Source organism: Zalophus californianus, chromosome 10, assembly GCF_009762305.2.
Source record: "Zalophus californianus isolate mZalCal1 chromosome 10, mZalCal1.pri.v2, whole genome shotgun sequence".
Taxonomy (NCBI): Eukaryota; Metazoa; Chordata; class Mammalia; order Carnivora; family Otariidae; genus Zalophus; species Zalophus californianus.
This window is the reverse complement of record NC_045604.1, coordinates 35,478,496-35,499,542: the sequence shown is the minus strand read 5'-3', so window position 1 is coordinate 35,499,542 and position 21,047 is coordinate 35,478,496.

Here is a 21,047-nt window from a genome sequence, read left to right as displayed (position 1 = left end):
CAGTAGATGCAGGAAAAGCTCTAAAAAGAGGGCAAAATTTTTCCATTTATAAAGGAAATTTTAATTTGTAGAGATGTCTCTCTTGCCCATACCAGGAAGAGGAGGACTCTTAACAAGTCATTAATGGAGAAGGTACCAGTTTAAATGTGTGTAATGAACCCTCCTAAACAATACTTGTTTACTTGTATGCTTTTCCTGATCACCTGCCCAAAACTTGCTTCCAGTACCACCCCCCTTTATCCAGAAGTCCCAACCCCCTTTTTCTTTGTTTAGCCCAAGGTGGTGTATAAATCCAAATGCAAATAACCCTTTTGGGTCACTCATTGCTGGATGCTTCCAAGCATCCATGAGTGGGGCACCTGTAAAAAAACTTGTTTGTTTTTCTTTTGTTAATCTGTCTTTGGCCAGTCACATTTACAGGGCCCCTGCTGAAGAATGTAAGATGGTGATGGGGTAGAAAAAATTTCCCTTCTGCCTTTTTAGATTCTTTAGCTGGTTTAATAAATAGATTGATATAAGACAGATTAATAGGAGAAAAACAAATTTTGTATATACAGGAGCCCCCACAAAAACATGAGACCCCCAAAGGGGAGCCAAGTAATTGAGGCTTATATAACATTCTGAGCTATGGAGAGGGGTAGAAATCTGGGGATACAAAGGGAAGGAAAGCCACAGGAAGGCAGAAGAGATGTTTGGGAAACAAAGGTTGCCCTTTTATGCAGATAATTTTCATAAGTAAAAAGTTATCTCTGGTAATAACTCTCTTCCTGGTACTGGCTCTCTTTGCAATGTAAATTCAGGCAGTTGAGAGGGAGGTAAAGAGCTTTCCCTGAATCTGTTGGGTTTTACTTGCTTTTTTTTTTTTTAAAGATTTTATTTATTTACTTGACAGAGAGAGACACAATGAGAGAGGGAACACAAGCAGGGGGAGTGGGAGAGGGAGAAGCAGGCTTCCCGCTGAGCAGGGAGCCCGATGTGGGGCTCGATCCCAGCACCCTGGGATCATGACTTGAGCCTAAGGCAGACCCTTAACAACTGAGCCACCCAGGCACCCCTGGTTTTACTTGCTTTTAGCTCAGAGTAATCCTTATGCCAAAGAGACAGAATTTGGGATAGCAGAATTTGCTCCCCTTCAATGCGCAAAGGAAAAAAAAAAGATCTCCTCTACATGTTTCATTTTTGTTCTATCTATGAAGGAGGAAGAAGGACCAAAAAGGATTTGGAGTTAGAAGCAGCATGTCTCCATCACTAATTAATTGTGTGACTTCGGCAATTTAACCTCTACCAACCCCAGTTTTCCTGTTGGAAATGCAAATGATAATTCCCACCTCACAGGGTCTTGTGGGGATCAAATAAGATAACGGATGCAAAAACACTTTATAAATTGTAAATTGTCGAATACCAGGCACAAGCTTAATATTATCTCACCAGTCCTCCCGCAAAGAGGGCAGGGATGGGTCTCCCTATTTAACGGAGAAACTGAGGGCCAAAGGGGTGCAGTAATTTACCACAATTCTCCTGCAAGTCTGGGTCAGGTCCGGCTTGGGACAAGCCTCTTGCACTCAGCAATTTCCCCACAGGGTCCGGTCAAATAAGCTCTGCTGGCCACATCCGGACCCAGAATCCACATAAATAAAAGCAAAATCCTGGGCCAGCCCCCTCCTGCCACTTCACTGCGTTCTAATTGCCTCTTACTTCAGAAATAGGAATAATTAAACTGAGCTTTATTTTAATAGGCTTCAGGTCAGCCTCAGCATTCTGCATCCTTTGTCAATTTCCCCATGTTTTTCAGCTTATCTGGGGGAGAGGAAACTGTCCTGAAGTGGTTCATTTGCATCAAAACCACTATAATTTGTAAGTAAATGGCATTGCTTTTAAATGCAAAGGACATCCTAGAGTTGACGGAACAGACTGTCTTTGATTCTTCAAAAAATCGCAACTCCTAATGTTCTGGAAATAATCTTTCCTTCTCTCCAATTACACCCATCCCAGGAGGAGCCCCTTTCACCCCTCTTCAAAATATAGCCATTAAAGTTTCTCCAATCAAGGGCTCTCCTTGCCCACAGGGAGACTCGTTGAGGAACAATTCTCCACTGGGCAGACACACTGAGATGCTACTAGGTGCCAGGCGTTGGGAAACAAAGATGAATAAGATACTATCCCATCCATTAGAACGTTTACTATCTCTGAAGGGAGAGAAGGCTAGAATATATGTGGCAGAAGGCAGAATATGGTGTTTTAAGAGGGCTGAAAAGCAACTCATGACATAGAGTATGAACCTGCTTGGGAGATTAGGAAAGTTGTGGAGAGAAGATGGTTACTCAGGCGGACTTCAAAGGTTGATATAATTTCTCCACCAGGACAATACTCCACTGTCCCCCATGCCCCATACTCACCTCACAATCTTAGTCCAGTTGCGTTGCTCAATGCTTGGTCTTGTACAATTGATCATCTCTCATTCTGTGAAAGCATTGCTCCCTCCAAGATTCCACTGGGAAGTAACTTTGCCATCGTCAGGGAAGAAGAATTTTCTCTACCCTTCAAGATCCTTCTAGCTAGATTAAGAATCAAGTTGACATGAGACAGATTAGCAGGAGAAAATCAAATTAATAATGTGCTTATGGGGAATCCACACAGACATGGAAATCCCAAAGACAGTGAGGCAATGTGACACTTATCTGAGCTAAGGAGAGTGGTAAGGGTCTGAGGATACAAAGGGGAGAGTGGTAAGGGTCTGAGGATACAAAGGGGAGAAGGTGAAAGATATTTGGAAAACAAACATTGCCCTATTATGCAGGTAAGTTTCTTAGGTAAAGAAGAATCTCTGTTAATAGCTCCTGGTACAAACAGGCAGTTGAGGAGGAGGTAAAGAGCTTTCTCTGAATCTGCTGGGTTTGGATTGCTTTTCACTCAAAATAATGTTCTTGCCAAAGTGGTCCATATTGGGGTGGCCTGCCCCTGGACCCTTTGCCATCTAAAGGAAATTGGTGTATCCCTAGCTCCCTGCCTCTTTTCTAGCCCTTGTTCTGTTTGCTCTGTGCCTGAGGTCTTTGGGCCAAGAGCTGAATGCTAGCAGATAGATGGTTCAATGAGAGGTTAGAACTAGGAGTGGATTGGAGTCCAGGCTCTGACCCTAGCCAGCTGTGTAAACTGGGAAGGTTATTAACCCCCTGAACCTCACACCCCTCATCTGTAGAATGACAATAATAGCTACCACTTTACTGAGTTATCAGGGAGGGGTAGTTAATGGATACAAAACAATTAGAAACTGCTTGATAAAAAATATTTGCTTTCCCTTATGGTTATAAATCATTCGTTGTATTGGGCCATTTTCCAAGTTTGTACAAAGATCTTTGTCCAGTACTTGGTACTTAGTAGATGATAAATAAGTGCTTACCAAGTGAATTAATGCTCTGTTTCATCTCTATATATTTGTATATGCTTTTGCCCCCATTTGGAACATCAGCATCTTAATCCCTCCCTCCTCCAACCCCCAAGGGACTTGGTTAACTACCACTGATTATTTGAAATGCAGCCCTGCACCCCACTCCAGGCTAGACAGCTCCAGTTATAGAACTGAGAAAGGAGGGGTGAGGAGACTTGTTTTTCTAGAATGACATGCCATTGACTATATTATTGTTCAAAAGTAATCACTGCTTCTCTCTGGGAGAGGTTGTACTTCCCTACCCAACTGATGACAGGCTTGACCTCGTGACTTGTTTTGCCCAATGAAATGGAGCATCAGGGCCATGTGTCATTTCCAAGTAGGAGTTTTAAGAGCCAGTGTATGAATAACCACGATCTCTTTTCCTTCTGCAATCCCCACCAACCATGGGTCCTGGTTAGAGAACTTGGGGCAGAACTACAATTGGCCCCCAGTGCACATGTATGAGTGAGAAATAAACCTTTGATGCTGTAAGCTCTTGATTTGTCAGGGTCATTGTTACTTTTAATTCTCACTGATACAGCATATTTGCTGGCTTTCCTTCCTCTGAGGTATTGTCCAGTCCTTTTCTCCCGCTCTGGTGATTTGGTGATTGCATCAACTCCATGCCTTAATATTTGCCAAATCTGTACATCTGAAGCCATGATCCTCACCATGAGGATAGGCTGACGACACCTCACTCTCAGCACGCACAGAACCAAGCTCACTAAAATCTGCTATTTCTCCCACCATTGCTTTTTATATCCATGAGACCATCTAGACAAGTCTGAAATATCACTGAGGACGTTTTCAAACCCCTCATCCCACTGATGGCTGGGGCTGATCACTTCTACTGCTGAAATGTCTCTCACTTCTGTTTTCTCTGTTTAAAGCCCCTAACCAGTAATCTGGCTTTCCATTTGTCATGTGAATGCCTGCAGGAGCTCTGCAGCTGTTCTTCCTGCCTTTTGTCTCATTCCTAATCAATCCATCAGTCCTAACATTTGCAGGGCCTGGGGTAAGGATATGAATGGAGACCCAAATGTTAAATGTCTAAATATTTAAAACTTATAAATCAAGATTAAAAAAAACATGCTAAACAGAATATATTCTGGCTTTCTCCCTTAGCAAATATACCTTCATAATTACATGGAAACCCAGATCAAATTTCAAGTTTTTGAACTCGTCAGAGTTGTATGATAGAATATAGTAGCGTGGGGGGAGATCTGGATCCTGAATCCTGGCCTATCATCTACACCCCCTTCTCTTCTCATCCCTGGCTCTACCTATAACAGAAGAGGCCTTAGACATATGGGAGAATTTTGAGCCTACATGTATAAGATTCATCTATACCTCCTGTAAGCAGCCGAGATTTGGCCACCTCTCAGCCTAGGGTGAATATAACAAAAGCACAGTCTACCCATAGAACGAAGGACCAGGGAAGGTAACCATTTGTGCCATGGAATCAGTCTTGCAGTCACGTGTATGGAGACTTCCAAGATCCTGGACACCCAGAGCATTTTCTAGTGGGAAGGACACAGGCTTGGATGCTCATGGTCTTTTGGTTCCATGTTTTACCCTGTGGATAGGGGTATGACTGGATATGGATCAAAGTGGATCCAATTTAAGTGGGAGGCCTAAAGCAGGCCCCTTTTCCTGAGACTAAGAGCAATTCTGTAATCCATAATCATAATCAACATTTATTGAGCATGTCTGATGTGCCAGGCATTGTTCTAAATTCTTTACTGATGAAGAAACTCAGGTACATCTCTTTTTTGTTTGTTTGTTTCATTTTTTTTTTTTTTTTTAAGGCACATCTCTTAATTTGCCCAAGTCATATGGCTCATAAGAGGCAGGGCCAGGGATTGAATGTGATTTCAGAACCACTGCACATAACATGCTTCATTGCCCCTAGAATCACCTTCTAAGTCATAGAGCTAATTGAGCCTGTCTCCTGTTCACCAAAGTGGAAGTGATACAATGGAAGGAAAACGAGATTTGGAGCCAGAAGATTTTGGTTTCAATGTTAACTCTACCATCTGCTAGCTCTGTCTTTTAATCAAAGAAGTTTGCCTTTTGATAAAATTAGGAGAGTAATGATATGTTCCCCATTGGAGATTAAGTGAGTAGTGGATATCAAAAGCTATAAAGTCTGGATATTATCAAGTCTATTATTATTAGATGAATCCCAGTTACTATGGATACATGATAAATTACCCTAAAACTTAGTGAAACCAAAGAACCATTTGTTATGTTCTTAGATTCAGTGGGTCAGGAATTTTGACAGGGCATTTCCTCTGCTCCACAATATCCGGGATCTCAGCTGGAAGACTTGAAGTTTGGGAGCTGGAATCATCTGAAGACTTGCCCCTCCCATGTACAGTGGTTTAATGCCGGCTGTCAGCTAAGGTCTCTACTGGGTTGAGAGCTGGAAACCCACACGAGGCCTCTGCCTGTGCCTCCTCGAATTATGGTTGCTGGATTCCACTAGTGAGTGGAGGGAGATAGATAGATAGATGATTGATTGATGGATGGATCGATAGGGCTGTATAGTTCTTATGATCTAGGCTCAGAAGTCCTAGAGTATCATTTCTACTGTTCTCTGCTGGTTAGATGGGAGACAGCCTGCCCAGACTGAAGAAGAGAAATAGCTTTTGTCTCTTGATGGAGAGTGGCAAGTTGCTAGAAGAACATGTGGGACTGAAAAATACTGCCAAGATCAATTTTGGGTAATACAATCTGCCACGGATGATCATGAGCTTTCTAATCATCAATATATAGACTTAACTCTAAACACCTTGACATAGCACCTAAGGCAAACTGTGATGTGGCCTCACCTTACCTTACCATTCCACTCCCTGTTCATGTCCCACAGGCCCACCTTGCTGAGCCATAGCGTTTCAAGTCTACTGGGAATTTTCATGCCTTCCTTTTGGGTGCATGTACCCTCTACTTGGAAGGCTCCTTTTCCCCATGATAGTGATTGGGCCTTCTACCCATCCTTTGGTAAAAACTGTCCTAAACTCAGAGCACTCTAGGATAACTAGAACAACCCTGGGACACACCTGATTTCAAATATCTGATTCCACTGTCAGTTTAAAAAGTGGAAACAAGACCACAGCTCTTAGTTAAGTGCCTGCAGATAGACGGTCAGTTGTGTCAATGATTTGTGTCATTTCACTAAACAGTGAGTTTTCTGGGTTTATTTCTCTTCACCTTATCCCTCCCCCTTCCCACTTCTGGCCCAGTACAATGCCTGACATAACAGAAACTCAATAAATATTTCTTTGTTCAAACTTCTCTGTCCTCATCAATTCACCTAGGATTTTTCTCTTGCTGAACAGATTTCCCAGGGAATGAGTAAAGCCAAAATTGTGCCTGGCAGTTCCAAATCCAAATTTTTCAGAGGGTTGAGAATTTTCATTTTGGCTCATTGGTTTATGTGAAGGCATTATTGGCACATGGCTGCTGAGTGGAACTGGCTTGTCATTAAAAAAAAAAAATCTCGGGTGCCTGGGTGGCTCAGTTGGTTAAGCGACTGCCTTCGGCTCAGGTCATGATCCTGGAGTCCCGGGATCGAGTCCCGCATCGGGCTTCCTGCTCAGCAGGGAGTCTGCTTCTCCCTCTGACCCTCTTCCCTCTCATGCTTTCTATCTCTCATTCTCTCTCTCTCTCAAAGAAATAAATAAAATCTTTAAAAAAAAAAATCTCTTTTATTTGAGCAGTTGGTTGTTTGAATGAACTTTCTAGGTCCACTGGTTTTCTTTATACCATGGGGATGTGACCTTATAGTTTCTGCAAGTTTTGAATAATCAAACACTTGTAATATCTACAGTCATGAAACTGAAATACTTGTAGAGGCCACTGGCTTATTTGCAAAATATTTATATTCTTTCATCCTTGTTTTATGGAACATGAGAATTAAATCTACTGTAGAGTTCGGGAAATTTTCAAGTGCAAATTTGATTATTGCCCTTCAGAAAATTGCCTTTTATTGAATTTTTCTCATCTCTGCTATTTCTTAATTCGTTAACTCCTCCTTCTCCTGGTTTCCCTCATCCCCTTCACTAGTCGCATCCCTGCCATAGACAAGAAAGCTGTTGATGGCTAGACCTACAGATGGGGAATCTACAAAGTCCTTCTGATTGCCGGATAAAAGTTTCCTTGGATTTTATGGCACTGAACTAAGCTGAATTGTGCAAATAGCTATGTCTATGAGGTGTGAATAAGAAATGGTCTCTGAGAGAAACACCAGCAGGAAGAAGACAATAACTTTCCTGGGGGGAGAAGGAGAGAGAAGGGGAAAAGAACAATGCTGAACATGTCTCTGCCCCACCCGGACTGCATCTTCCTGGAGTGACATAATCTCTCCACCACCTTTCATAGTAGCTCGCTGCGGCATAAGCATCACAAATTAGGATGGATCCCCATCTGCTTGCCTGAAATGATCCCTCATCTTTCTGGCTCATATTGGATGAAAATTTTGTTAAGAGCAGGTAATTGGCTGTGAAGCTTTGCTTTTGAATGGAGAAATTTATGGTGTATCGAGCAGCAAACATACCCTCCAACATCATATTATGTTAATTCCTCTCCATCATCTGAAGGTGATTTGACACAGCTTAATGTGATGTGACTATAGAACATCAAAGGAAAATACACGGTGGAGGGGGGCACTTACTGCTTGGGCTCCTGTTCCTGGAAGGGAAGATGCTTCCACATGGGTCGTCCTAAACAACCTGAGAGCCCGAGGCATCACTGCTGTTGACTAAGTGCCTTTGTACATGACGTCTCATTTCCTCCTTGCACCTCAGTCTGGTGGGATAAACATGATTGTCGCTCCCATTTTGCTAACGAGACAGTGAGGATTCAGAGACTGTAAGCTACTTTCCTAAAATCTCATGGTTGTTAGGAGGTCGGGCTGGAAGTCTAGGGAAACAAAGAGGGCTGTCCAGTGAATGGATCTGGAAGCTTGGGTTGCCTGATACTGAGCTAACTGGGAATCGGGGCTCCCCCTTCCGCAGACAGAGGGACTTTGCCAAAACTTAGCTTCCCACATGTCCCGAGGGTTCCAAGTTCCCCAGGCATTATATAACTATGCTTCTTGATATCCTTCTAAAAGCCCACACCTAAGCTTAGATTGCTGGACACTTGAGGCCCAAGGTGTATCCTTACCCCATACAAAGCTGCTCCCACACTCATCTCACAAAAGCAATGAGCAAATGGCGGTGAGGCTGTGCTTTTGCTGGGGTCCAGCCCCATGGTGCTTCCAGCTGCACTCTGGCCACTTCTCTACGAGATGTAGAGAACAAACGTGTGCACCTGCTAAAGTCATCACCCTAGTGAGGTTCGCTGGTATTGTTGGAGCCCTTTGTTTTACAAAGACGAATCCAAATTTTCTACTTCAAATCCTCTGTTTCTTGCATTGTTTGAGGCCATTACATTCATTACATTTCATGGAGACATGTTCACATTTATTCAACTCTAATTTATATTAGCTAGTGACCTACACAATCTCTTAGCATCCAAATGGATCGGGGCACCTGGGTGGCTCAGTCGTTAAGCATCTGCCTTCCGCTCAGGTCATGATCCCAGGGTCCTGGGATCGAGCCCTGCAACCGGCTCCCTGCTCAGCGGAAGGCCTGCTTCTCCCTCTCCCACTAGCCCTGCTTGTGTTCCCTCTCTCGCTGTCTCTCTCTCTCTGTCAAATAAATAAATAAAATCTTAAAAAAAAAAAGAATCCAAATGGGTCTTGGAATGTGGCATACGATACTATTCTACATCACAACAAAATTTGTTCTTACAGATTTGCATCCTAAGGCAGTACCTAGAGAATAATAGAAATCGGCTGCTTTTTTTTTTTTTTTTTTAAACAAAGCTATTCTTTACTGGCAACTGTTTTTTATAAATCTAGGTAGAATTATGTTCATGAGATCAGGGTAGATACTGCTTTGGAATCTGTTTGGAGGAGCGTTTGAATCGCTATCCCCAAAGTAAACCTCTTGTAGATGACCCCCAACTGGAAAGCTCTGAGATTGAGTCCACACAGGGAAGGGAAGGGAAGTGTAGCGCACCTGCTTCCCTGGAAATGACGTTGCTGTATCTAACAATTTAGGCAAAATTAATCATTTTCAAATGACACCAACTGACACAGTAGAGATACAGAGATTGAAACCAGGAGATATGGGACTGCTTGAAAATTGAATGGGCTGCCTCAGAAGGAAGTCAATTCCCCTTAAAAGAGGAATTCAGATGGACAATCATTTAGTGGGTTTACATTAGAATGACCAGAACAATTTTAAATGGGAGCAGGGCTACTACTATTCATAGTAGTTTTTGGTTTTTGAGACTGGGCTTAATCTGGGCCTGGGAAGATGCTACATAGTTGATGCACACTGTATCACTTGAGCCTCATAACAAAGCTCATGAAGCAGGTAGTATTAGCTACCTGAGGATGAGAACAGGGGTACAGAGGTTAAATGGTATGTTTGGGCTTATACATTACAGAAATAGATTTTTTTAAAAGGAAATAGCAACTTATTTTTTTAAGATTTTATTTATTCATTTGACAGAAAGAGACAGTGAGAGAGGAATACAAGCAGGGGAAGTGGGAGAGCGAGAAGCAGGCTTCCTGTGGAGCAGGGAGCCCGATGCGGGACTCGATCCCAGGACCTCGGGACCATGACCTGAGCCGAAGGCAGATGCTTAACGACTGAGCCACCCAGGTGCCCCAGAGAAATAGATTTAAATCCGGGTCTTTTTGATTCTAAAAGCACTGTTCTTAACATATTCTTTTCTAGTCTTGGGAGTCAATGACAGTCTTCTAAAGCCTTGCTGTGATCCCTGCTAAACTCTTGACTTCTTGATTTAATACCCATGGAATAAGTCCTTCTGAGGGAATTTCAGAGCCCTTGCACTGAGATTAGAGGTTTTTTTCCTACAATATTTTCCTTGGAGTGGTCCCCACCTCTCTACCAGCAGATAGAGATGAGCAATAGTAGGCCTCCTAGTGGACAGTGAGCTCAGGGTTACCTGCTGAGAGTAATGACCTGCTGTATTGTGAAGGGCAGGGCTGCAGGACTGGGCTGATCCAGGCCACTAAGAGTGCAGAAAGCCCCTCTGAAGTAGAGAGTGTAGCTTCTGTGGGGAAGAATTCCCCAGCAGGTGTCTGTGGTCCCAGTGGAGTATAGAGGTACCAAGATATTGATTCCCTCAGTCAGTAAGGCAGCAGGGCACATGTTGGGATAGCCAGAGCCTGGATCCAGAAATCGGAATGGCTTTGGCCACAAACGGTCCCTTCTGATGACCTGAGTGTCATATAAAAATATCATTTCTTAGATATGTCTTGATGTAAAAAAGTGGGGAAACCCTATTTTGAGCACCCTCCAGGGTGGCACCTTGGGACGGAAGAAATCACTGGATTTTACGGATGGGGAACCTGAGGCTCAAAGGACTTGACTCTGGAGGTAGTCCACAAGTTCACCTCAGGTTTCATCTGAATGACAGTAAGAAAGCAAACAAACCAAAAGCAAAAACAGCAAAGGGAAATGAAGAGGATCTCCGCTATCAAAGGCGAAGGAGCTACAGTAAATATTTCGAGGACTCCAGACCCGTTACAGCTGGGCAGGACCTTGCCTGTGACGACATAGCCAGGAGAGATGAATTGTTGAAACACCGGAGTTTAACATGTTATTCTTCCTAATGAGCTCTCTTAGCTACAACCCCAGAAATACCACCGCAAGTCGAGAGAAGATTCATAATGACACTTAAGTTTGCAAAGGCTCCCGTTTCGAAACTGCAGCTGTAATACATTACCCGTGTTGCGCTGAGCTCGTATTTAATTCTGACAAAGGACAAATATGAGGTGTTGAGAACTTGATGTTTTCCCCTCCGCCGCCGGAGACGAGAAGTGTTGGGCCGTATTGTTTTTGACACCGCGCTTCAATTAGGCCTTAAAGAATAGGTAGTACATGCTTGATGAGACAGGAGATGCTACACTGATGCAGGAGCATCCAGCAGCTTGGTTGGAGGTTTAGGTTTGATGCTCCCCCACCAGGGACCCACCAGTCACAATAATTACATTGCTGTCTTTTCATAATATGATTTATTTAGATGTTGCTTTATGAATTAATTCCCTCTAATTGTGGCTCCTCTCACTGTAAATCAAGGTTTCTTGCTTTGTGTAGTACGATGAACATGATCCTACAGTGCAGTAATTAGTCCAATTAGGAAGCAAGGCAGATGTGGAAAACCAATTAGTTTCAGGAATATGTCTGTGCCTATGTATCCCGAGCACTGTTCAATTGAAATTTAATAGCAACTTAATAAAACATTGTTTTATTCATAAACCATCTCTTCCTTCCAAGCTCCCATTTGTTTGTTTATCTGTTCATTTCTAAAGGAGCCGGCTCCAGCTTGCTTCATGCTTGGTGAGTCTCTTTCCGTGCGGAGAAGATGATTATTTTCTCCCTGTGGTTGAAGTGAAGGGATCCTTGTTTGGAAAGGAAAGCAGAGGCCAGTGGTTTGGAGAAGGGGTGAGATTTTGGCCTCTTTACCCTCTTTATTGTAAATGTAACCATCACCTGATCCAGGGACTTCAATCAGGAGACGTCAGTACTGTATTTTATATATACACACAGAGGCACACACCTGTCCATGCATACATATATATAGAAAAACATATGCATATATATACCTATATATACACACGTGTGGGTACGCGTGTACACACGTATACACCCGCACAGAAGCACACATGCACACACACAGGCATGCACATGCATGCATACACATGGTAGGCACACACACATATGTATGCACGTATGCAGGGACACACACGTGCTCCTAGTTAACCGCCCCACAAAGGAACCCCCGTGCCCAGGCTCCTCTCTGAAGCTAATAGTCTTGCAGGCTTTCTGCTCCCTGAGTCTGAGTATGACTCAAGGGCCCTCCCATTTCCTGGGATAATTCCACTGGGAAATCAGAATAAAATGAATTAACGGACTTCAAAACAAACAAACAAAGAGAATGAATTATTAACCTTATGGGTTCAAAAGATAACCTCTCCCTCAAAGTTCCTAAGTATTAACCCACAAATCACCAAAAACCCAAAATGGTTAGAAATGCGACCGGTTTGTGCTGTAACCTGAGAAAAATTACGGTGGATGACACCTGGTTACATGTGTCTACCAACCATCTCACCAAGTGTAAAAAGAGGCAGAGTGTTATACCGTCCCTCAGCTCAGCGTAGGGTTTGGGGAGTGAACCAGAGCCCACAGAGTGGGGAGAACCCCAATTTCTCTAGCTGGGAAGGGCTGGCTGACGCTCAAGGACACTGCTGCTCTCTTCAGGGCGCAAGGCAGGGGGAATCCTGCTGTACTTCTCTGAGGAGTCTGGGTAATAGAACCCCTGAGAGGAAGGGGCCCTTACAGAATGCAAAGATGCTTCTGGGTGACAGGAGATTCGGAGGCCCCGAGCAAAGGGGGCTGGCTTCCTTCCCCAGGGTGGCAGAGCTGAAATGAGCCCCAGGGTCTCTGGACTCATGCACTGTTCGTTGCATAGCGTCCTGCTGCCTCCCTTTAGGAAACAAATCTCTAGTCTCCAGAACATTTACGTACTAGAGTTATTAAAAAAATCGGTCACAAAACAATCGCAGTCACTGAAAATCCCTATTCACTGCTCAATCTGATAGGTAAATTACTGAACTTTTGATTTATGTAACTCATTCTCATTGCACGGTTGCTGCAGTGATATGCTCCATTTGTCTCCTTGATCATTATGTGGTTGGTTCTATGTCCTGAAAGCAAGACCTTAATAATAACCAGCAAGGGTAATGCAATTAGCAAGATGGGGTATTTGTGTGTGCAGTTAGCTGAGCATGTGTGTGCGTGCGTGCATGAGAGTGAATGTGTGTGTGTGGGGGGGTGAGTGGGTGTGGGTGCTGAGGAGGTGTGAGGGTTGAAGATGTTCAGAGCAAGGAGGAATTAAGTCTATCTTTTGGGACCAGTGCCCCCTTCCCTGCAGACCCAGGAGGATGATGGGGCCTGTGGAAGTCTGTTTAGATCCTCAGAGAGTCCAATCGGGGCCCCTGGGGACAAGCTGCAGTGTGTGGGGCAATAGAAGGGGAACTGTCAGTTGTGAGAAAGGAAGAGAAGGATTGTTGGGGATTTCAGAAACTGGTTGCCCTAGTGACCTGAGAGATGAGGTCGTTCATCCCAGCTCCCAGAAAGTCATTATTGCTCTTCTGATTGCATCTCTCCCTTGGGGAAGATTGTGACAGTGCTTGGGTTACAAACGCCCAGCCACTTTGGAGTGGACGATGCACCAACCCAAGCTGATTAAGGAAGCTGGAGGAGGAGAAATGCTTTCCTTGCCTTTCCCAGCCTTTCCTCTGTAGAGGCACTTTTTTGGGGGTGGGGTGGGGTAGAAAAAGGTAACTGTCAATCAAGCCAGTACAATTTTTTTAAAAGTCAGACTCAATATCTAAAAATTCAATACAATTGAGCGCCTGGGTGGCTTAGTTGGTTAAACGTCTGCTTTGGGCTCAGGTCATGATCCCGGGGTCCCAGGATCGAGTCCCACATCGGGGGTCCCTGCTCAGTGGGGAGTCTGCTTCTCCCTCTGACCCTCACCCATCTCGTGCTTTCTCTCTCGTGTGCTCTCTCTCTCCCAAATAAATAAAATCTTAAAAAAAATCAATACAATTTAATTCAGCAAATACTAATTGAAGGATACCCAAGAGTTATAATTGTTATTGATAATATAAATAGCATAGACAGTACTGGAGTGGTGAATTAATTAAAAAAGAAAAATGCATGATTCCTGGCCTCAGAGGAGTTTACAGTCTACTCAGGCAGGAGCCAATGGTTCAAGTGCCTGTAAGACAAAGCAATGGATAATGAATGATATGAAAAGCATCCAAGTGTGGTGAGGGGACAGGTTTTGGGACATACATGTGAGCTGTATGATATGGAAGAGCAGGTTGCGGACAAGCAGAGGAGGGCATTGCATGCCTGCAGGAGGAACATCAGGCGGCCAATGGGTGCTGGGACAGTGGCCGTCACCTTCAGGGGTACCAGGTATCCAGTTGATCTAGAACCAGGATCACTGTGAAGGTACAATCTGCTCTGAGTTTGGTGAGCACTGGACAATGAAAGAAGCCTCAACCTGGGTGTCCCTTACATTCTTAGGCTTCTTCCTTTCTCTTTCTTTTTAAGATTTTATTTATTTTTTTAAGTAAACTCTACACCCAATGTGGGGCTCAAACTCACAACCCCAAGATCAAGAGTTGCATGCTATACCGACTGAGCCCGTCAGGTGCCCCACATTCTTGGGATTTTTTTTTTAAAGATTTTATTTATTTATTTGAGAGAGAGAGAGAGCATGAGCAGGGTAAGGGGCAGAGGGAGAAGCAGGCTCCCCGCTGAGTAGGGAGCCCGATGCGGGGCTCAATCCCAGGACCCTGGGATCATGACCTGAGCTGAAGGCAGACACTTCACAGACTGAGCCACCCAGGCGCCCCATTTTGGGATTTTTTCTAAAACAGAAACTTCTTCAATGATCCATTCCATCTGCTCTGCTAAACGATTGTTTCGGAAAATGCAATGCATCAACCCTTTGCAAAACGACATATTTAATCTGGGCCCCTCACAGCTCTTATTAGATGAGTCTTCGAGCATACACTACTCCCAGGCTAGTCTACAGTGACGATAGAATGTTCATGAGTCCAAAGATTTGTAAGCTATTGTTGTAAAGTACATTGTTTCAGCGACAGAGCAAAATAACTTTTCGTTACTAATGTGTGTGGCAGGGGTGGGTAGTACAAACAGCAGTTATTTTCAGTTTTTTCAGGGACCCCTAGGGGCCACACTTCCCCATCAGTTTGTTAGTTGGAGAGAACTGGAAGCCAGGATAAAGGCTCAAAGACTTTTTTCAGGCTTCCCTGGGGCCCGCATTGATTGTGTGAAGTACTGCCTCGGGGGCATCTGCTTTCCCAAGCAATCAATGCAACAACACGGGTGAGAAATGAATAACAGCAACTGCTTAGCATCCATTCTTCCTTGTAATTAATATCACGTGGCTGCGTGACCGGCCTGGAGCTGTCTGGTGGAGAAATGCTCATTCAGAGAAACAAAGCAACAAACAAACAAACATGAAAAGGCGTGCTGGCACATAATTCTTGCAAAATGTAAAAGGGAAAGGTCTTCCCTCAAAGCTGTCTATAACTGAAATACCACTGGGGGTTTATGTTTGGTCTTTTTTCTTTTCCTCTGAAAAATCAGCTTATACATTCCTTGCAACCAAGACAAGCACTCTCTTAATTGTTCCATTAAAAGAGGTGTTGAAATGTTACTAATTGTCAAATGCAATTAAGTGTAGCAACATGTCACAGGTAAATTAATGAGAAGCCAGGTGCTTGGAGGGGGGTGGTGCCCAGCACTGGCGCTGTTGGGAATAGTCGCTATCCTTCCTGGAGGTGACTCCTGCTTGCCTAACCATGGAACTGTACGCATCATGCCGGACCCCGATTACAGCTTTTAAGGGTTTCTGACTCATCAGTGGCCATTTGCTGTGAGTAGTTTTTAGTTGCTCTCTCTCTAAAAGCTTGATAGTGATGTTATTAGCAGAGAGTGTTGGTAACTTAAAAAGGAAAAGTCAATTGTTATCCTTGAGTAACCCAGCAGAAAGGAACAGGATTTGCAAAGAATTGTGCATCCCACATCTACAAGTATAGAAAGCAGCACCCTCAAGGATAAAGGTGCCTGAAGGACATGGTGCTCTTGTCTTAGGAGCTGGGTTAAGTTTGCATTCCTTCATCCGATTTCACATTTATTCATTTACTCATTCAAAAGCATTTCCACTGTACTATGTGCAGTGAAACATACAGAAGTATAAAACAGGACTTGGGGAGTCCTGCTTTCATTTTCAACTACTTCATCTAGGTTAAGCACACACAGTTTCTTTCTTTTTTTTTTTTTTTAATGATTCTTTATTTAATTTAATTTATTACTATTTTTTTTTTTTTTTTTTAGAAAGGGAGAGAAGAGGGAACAGAGAGGGACAGAGAGACTCTTAGGCAGGCTCCACACCTAGTATGGAGCCCAACGCGGGGCTCAATCTCAAGACCCTGAGATCACGACCTGAGCTGAAATCAAGAGTCGGAAGCTTAACCAACTGAGCCACCCAGATGCCGCAGCACACACATTTTCAAGAAGACTATAAGCTCTTGGATAGTAGGGACCTGGTCCTATTCTTATTTTGTATTTCCAACATCCAGTGCAGTGCCTGGCACGTATTAAGAACTCAGTAAACATTTCATGTGTAAACAGAAATGATAAAACTGGTTGGGAGAGAGGATTGCATTGGGGGAGGAGGGTACATCTGGTTGGAGTTTGTGTTTGTGGTGATGACAGGACCTCTGTGTGGAGGTGTTTTAAGTCTGGTCAGACATTGGAGACCAAGTTCCTCATGAGGTTAGGACTGGAGGTTTGTCGCTGGAAGGCACTTGTGAAGAAGGGCTAGTTGAACTGCAGGGCCCTGTTCCTGATGGAAGAAGAGGGAGAGGGCCAAGGGCTCCCGCTGGGGCAAGTGTGCATCGTGCAGGGTGCCCAGGGTTGTGGGAGGAGGCAGAGGATCTAGACCTCTCTGTAACTGCAGAGGAGGAAAAAGTTTACTAACCCATTTAGGGTTCTTGGCTGGGTCTGAAAGTTAAATGGACAAAAACAGATTCACAGGAGAAAAGCATACAAATTTTATTAAATTTTTCATGTATATGGATGTCTCCATAAGAGAATGAAGATGGAAGGAGGAACCAGAGCAGGAAGCTTTTACACCTTTTATTCAAAGAAAGAGTAAATAAGTCAAGAATTGATAAGACAAAGGGGTTTGGGCTAGGTGTAGTAAATGGTGAAGAGATAAGTAGGAAGATAAAGGTTAGTGTAACACGATTTGTTTGCACAGATTTCTTGGTTCTAAACTCCCCATCTCTGGTGATAAGAATATCTTCCTTCCTCTTGGTACAGAGAGGGAAACTTTCATGTGGGAATTTTATGACCTGTTTCAGGGAAGAAGGGTGAGTGGGCTAGGGAGGACAGTTATCAGGGTGACCTTCCTTCTGCCATTTTTCAAATTCCTTCAGCTTATGATATTCAATATGACAAGTGCCATATTGTGGGGTAGCATGTCCTGAACCCCATCATTACCAACCACCCTGTTTCTCAGTGCCAGGCCCTGACTGGGCAGAGAAGTCAGTGGAAGACCTCATCCGACAGACTGGCTGGGCCTTTCTGGTACAGGAACACAGCCATAGGAAGGCAGTGTATGAGGGGCTGTGTGGGTTTTCCCAACACCAACAACCTATCCTTCAACACCAGTTGGGTGTCAAACAGTCAAGTCCAATTCATGCACTATTGACCTGGAGTTAGTGCAGACCCCACAGGTCAGGATAAGAGCTCAGTCCCACTAGCCTGCCCCCACTTAAAACACCAGTCACAAATGTGGTGCCCAGACCACCAACACTTCTGCCTGGCCGATTACAAATTCGGTTTCCTATGATCCTTTCTTAAGGTTTGATAATTAGCTAGAGCAACTCAGAGGTGTCAGGAAAGTGCTTTATTTACTATTACCAGTTTATTGGTAATTATATCCTTTTTTTGAAGGATATAATTCAGGGGCAGCCAAAGGGAAGAAATGCATAGGGCAAGGTATGGGGGTAGGAGGTGGAAAGCTTGCATGCCCTTAGTGGGCACACTACTCTCCCAACACATCGGTGTGTTCACCACCCCGGAAGCTTCTCAAACCCGATTGCTTCTTTTCTTTTTTCTTTTCTTCTTTTCTTCTTTTCTTTCTTTCTTTCTTTTTTTTTTTTATGGAGGTTTCATTATGTAGGCATGATAGATCAAATCATTGCTGATTGACCTCAATCTCCAGACCCTCTCCTCTTCCTGGAGGGAGGTCTATGAGGCTGAAAGCCCTCTGATCACTTGGTTGGTTTTTCCAGCCACCTGCTCCTATCTTAAAGTTATTTAGTGGCTACCCCCCACCCACCAAAAGTTATCTTATTATCATACAAAAGATACTGTTATTGCTCAGGAGATTCCAAGGTTGTTAGGAGCTCTGTACCAGGAACGGGGATGACTAAGTCCAAATGTTTGTATTTTATTATCCCACAGGGCCCATTTCAAAGATGTACACACAGGGAGCTCACTTCCCATGGGACTGTGGTGAATATTCTGGTCTGGGTATTTTCCTCCCATCCTGCTATTAGTCTGCTTCTTACTTCTCACACTTTTTTTTTTTTACAATTATTTATTTATTTACTTGACAGAGAGAGAAGGAGAGAGAGAGAGAGCAAAAGAGAGAATAGCAGGGGGAGCAGCAGGGTCCCCACTGAGCAGGGAGCCCGATGCGGGGCTCGATCCCAGGACCCCGGGATCATGACCTGACCCGAAGGCAGACACTTAACTGACTGAGCCACCCAGGTGCCCCTTATTTCTCACACTTTTGAGGCAAAGCCGTTTGGAGATGTTGTTGCTAATATGGTCCCTGCCATTCTGTCAAAATGGATCACCTCCTAGGACACACACTCTTGATCCACCTTCTGTGGAGACCCAGTATGGTGGAAGTTAGGCTGGGGTGGCGCATGCCCCAGAACAAATAAAAGCAGGTAGTACATAAAGTTACTTCCAAACTTGGGTACCATCATGTTTGGGTTTCTTTTGCTTTCAGTCAAAAACAGTGGCTGTGTTGGGGGTAGACAGGAAACTGAGAGGTTGTCTTGTTAGTAACTCAAGTGGAGCCCTATGAAATTCACCTGAGGAACTACAAAATATTAAAGATTCCCAAGCTCCATTCCAAGACTTATAAACTCAGATTGTTAAATTGTGGGAGAACAAGAATTCATATTCATAAGCTCCACATATAATTTTTTTTTAAAGATTTTAGTTATTTATCTTATTTTAGTGAGAGAGAAAGAAAGAGAGAGTAGGCAAGGAGGCTCAGAGGGAGAGGGAGAGAGAGAATCTCAAACAGTCTCCACGAGTCCAAAGTGGGGTTCGATCCCATGACTCTGAGATCATGACCCAAGCTGAAACTAGGAGTTGGACGCTCAACCGACTGAGCCAACCACGTGCCCCTTCACATGTGATTCTGATGTCTAACCTCATTTCTTTTATTCACCTGATCATCCCCATGACATTTGTACCTGGGTCTCAATAAAGATATGTACATCCTCTCTCCCTACATCTTCTCACGGTAGCATATAAAGAGACACTCAGCTCTAAGGGGAAGGACATAGAATATTGAAGACTTGGCCCAGGACTTAATCAGAAACATAGCCAAGCTCCAAAGAAAGCTTCATTCCCAGCACAGGCAGGTCAGCTATGCCAAAGTCAAGGTTCTGGTTGGAAAGAATGGGATTCTGACACATGAGATGGGGGACATCTGGGTTAATGCTCTTGTAATCTTAAGTTCCCATATTTTTCTAGACACTCTGAGCCTGAATGAGAGGACCATTCTTTCCTATTAAGGATTAGACTCAGTCCTTTCAGGAAGATGATACAGTAGTTTCTCCAAGCAAAGACATGCTTGGCCTGCCAGGGAAGGAATGAGCTGGTTTTCCCAAAGGAACTGCAGAACCAAGCCAGTAAAGAATGCATGGGATTATATTTTAACAGTTCTGAACCAAGGAGTTGGGGAAGCAGAACACAAATTTGGATAAAAGGGAGCTTATTAATATGGAAGCATTTTCTTTTAACTCCTTAGCAAGGAGCTCAGGAGATGGTATAAACACATTCCTAAGACATATCCCAGAACCATGGCAAAAGTGATGGCTCACATTAATTTAGGTAGAAATGCCAGAATTGCTATGGGAGATGGTAGCAGAATGGATAAGAAAGCTCAGAGAAGTGGGGATGTTAGCATGAATATAATACAAACGGTTGGATGACTATGTTCCATGAAGTGCCCAGGGGAAACAATAGAGAATGTACTGAGAGGAGCACCAGCATCAATAGGAAGGTAAGTGATGGTTCTCTGTAGGCCTGCACTGATAGGAGATACGGCTGCAGAAATAACGACAATGGGGATGATAAACCCTGTAACATGGCTAAGTGGCTGTGCTTAACTGTCAGAAGCCCGGTGGGTACAATTATCATAAATAACAGCAAAGTTACAATCAGAGGACACCTGACCTGCAGAGTTGTGGAGGTATTAATGGAACTCAGCACCCCTAGCGGCAAAACGTACGGGCAGCCAACAAGGGTACTGCCTCATCTGTACAATTTAAAAAGAAAAAAAATCAAGAATGGATGATTAGGAGGCTGAGAGCAGTCATTCCATGAAAATGTCATGATTCCTTGCTCAGTTTTCAGATTTGAGCCAGTTTTTTTTTTAATTTCTTTTATAAAAAATATTTTATTTATTTATTTGAGAGACACAGAGATAGTGAGAGAGAGCACAAGTGGGAAGGAGGGGAAGAAGCAGACACCCTGCTGAGCAGGGAGCCCAATGCGGGACTCGATCCCAGGACCCTGGAAGCATGACCTGAGCTGAAATCAAGAGTTGGACACTTAACCAACTGAGCCACCCAGGTGTCCCAGCCAGTTTTCAGGTCTGGAACTCATTCAGT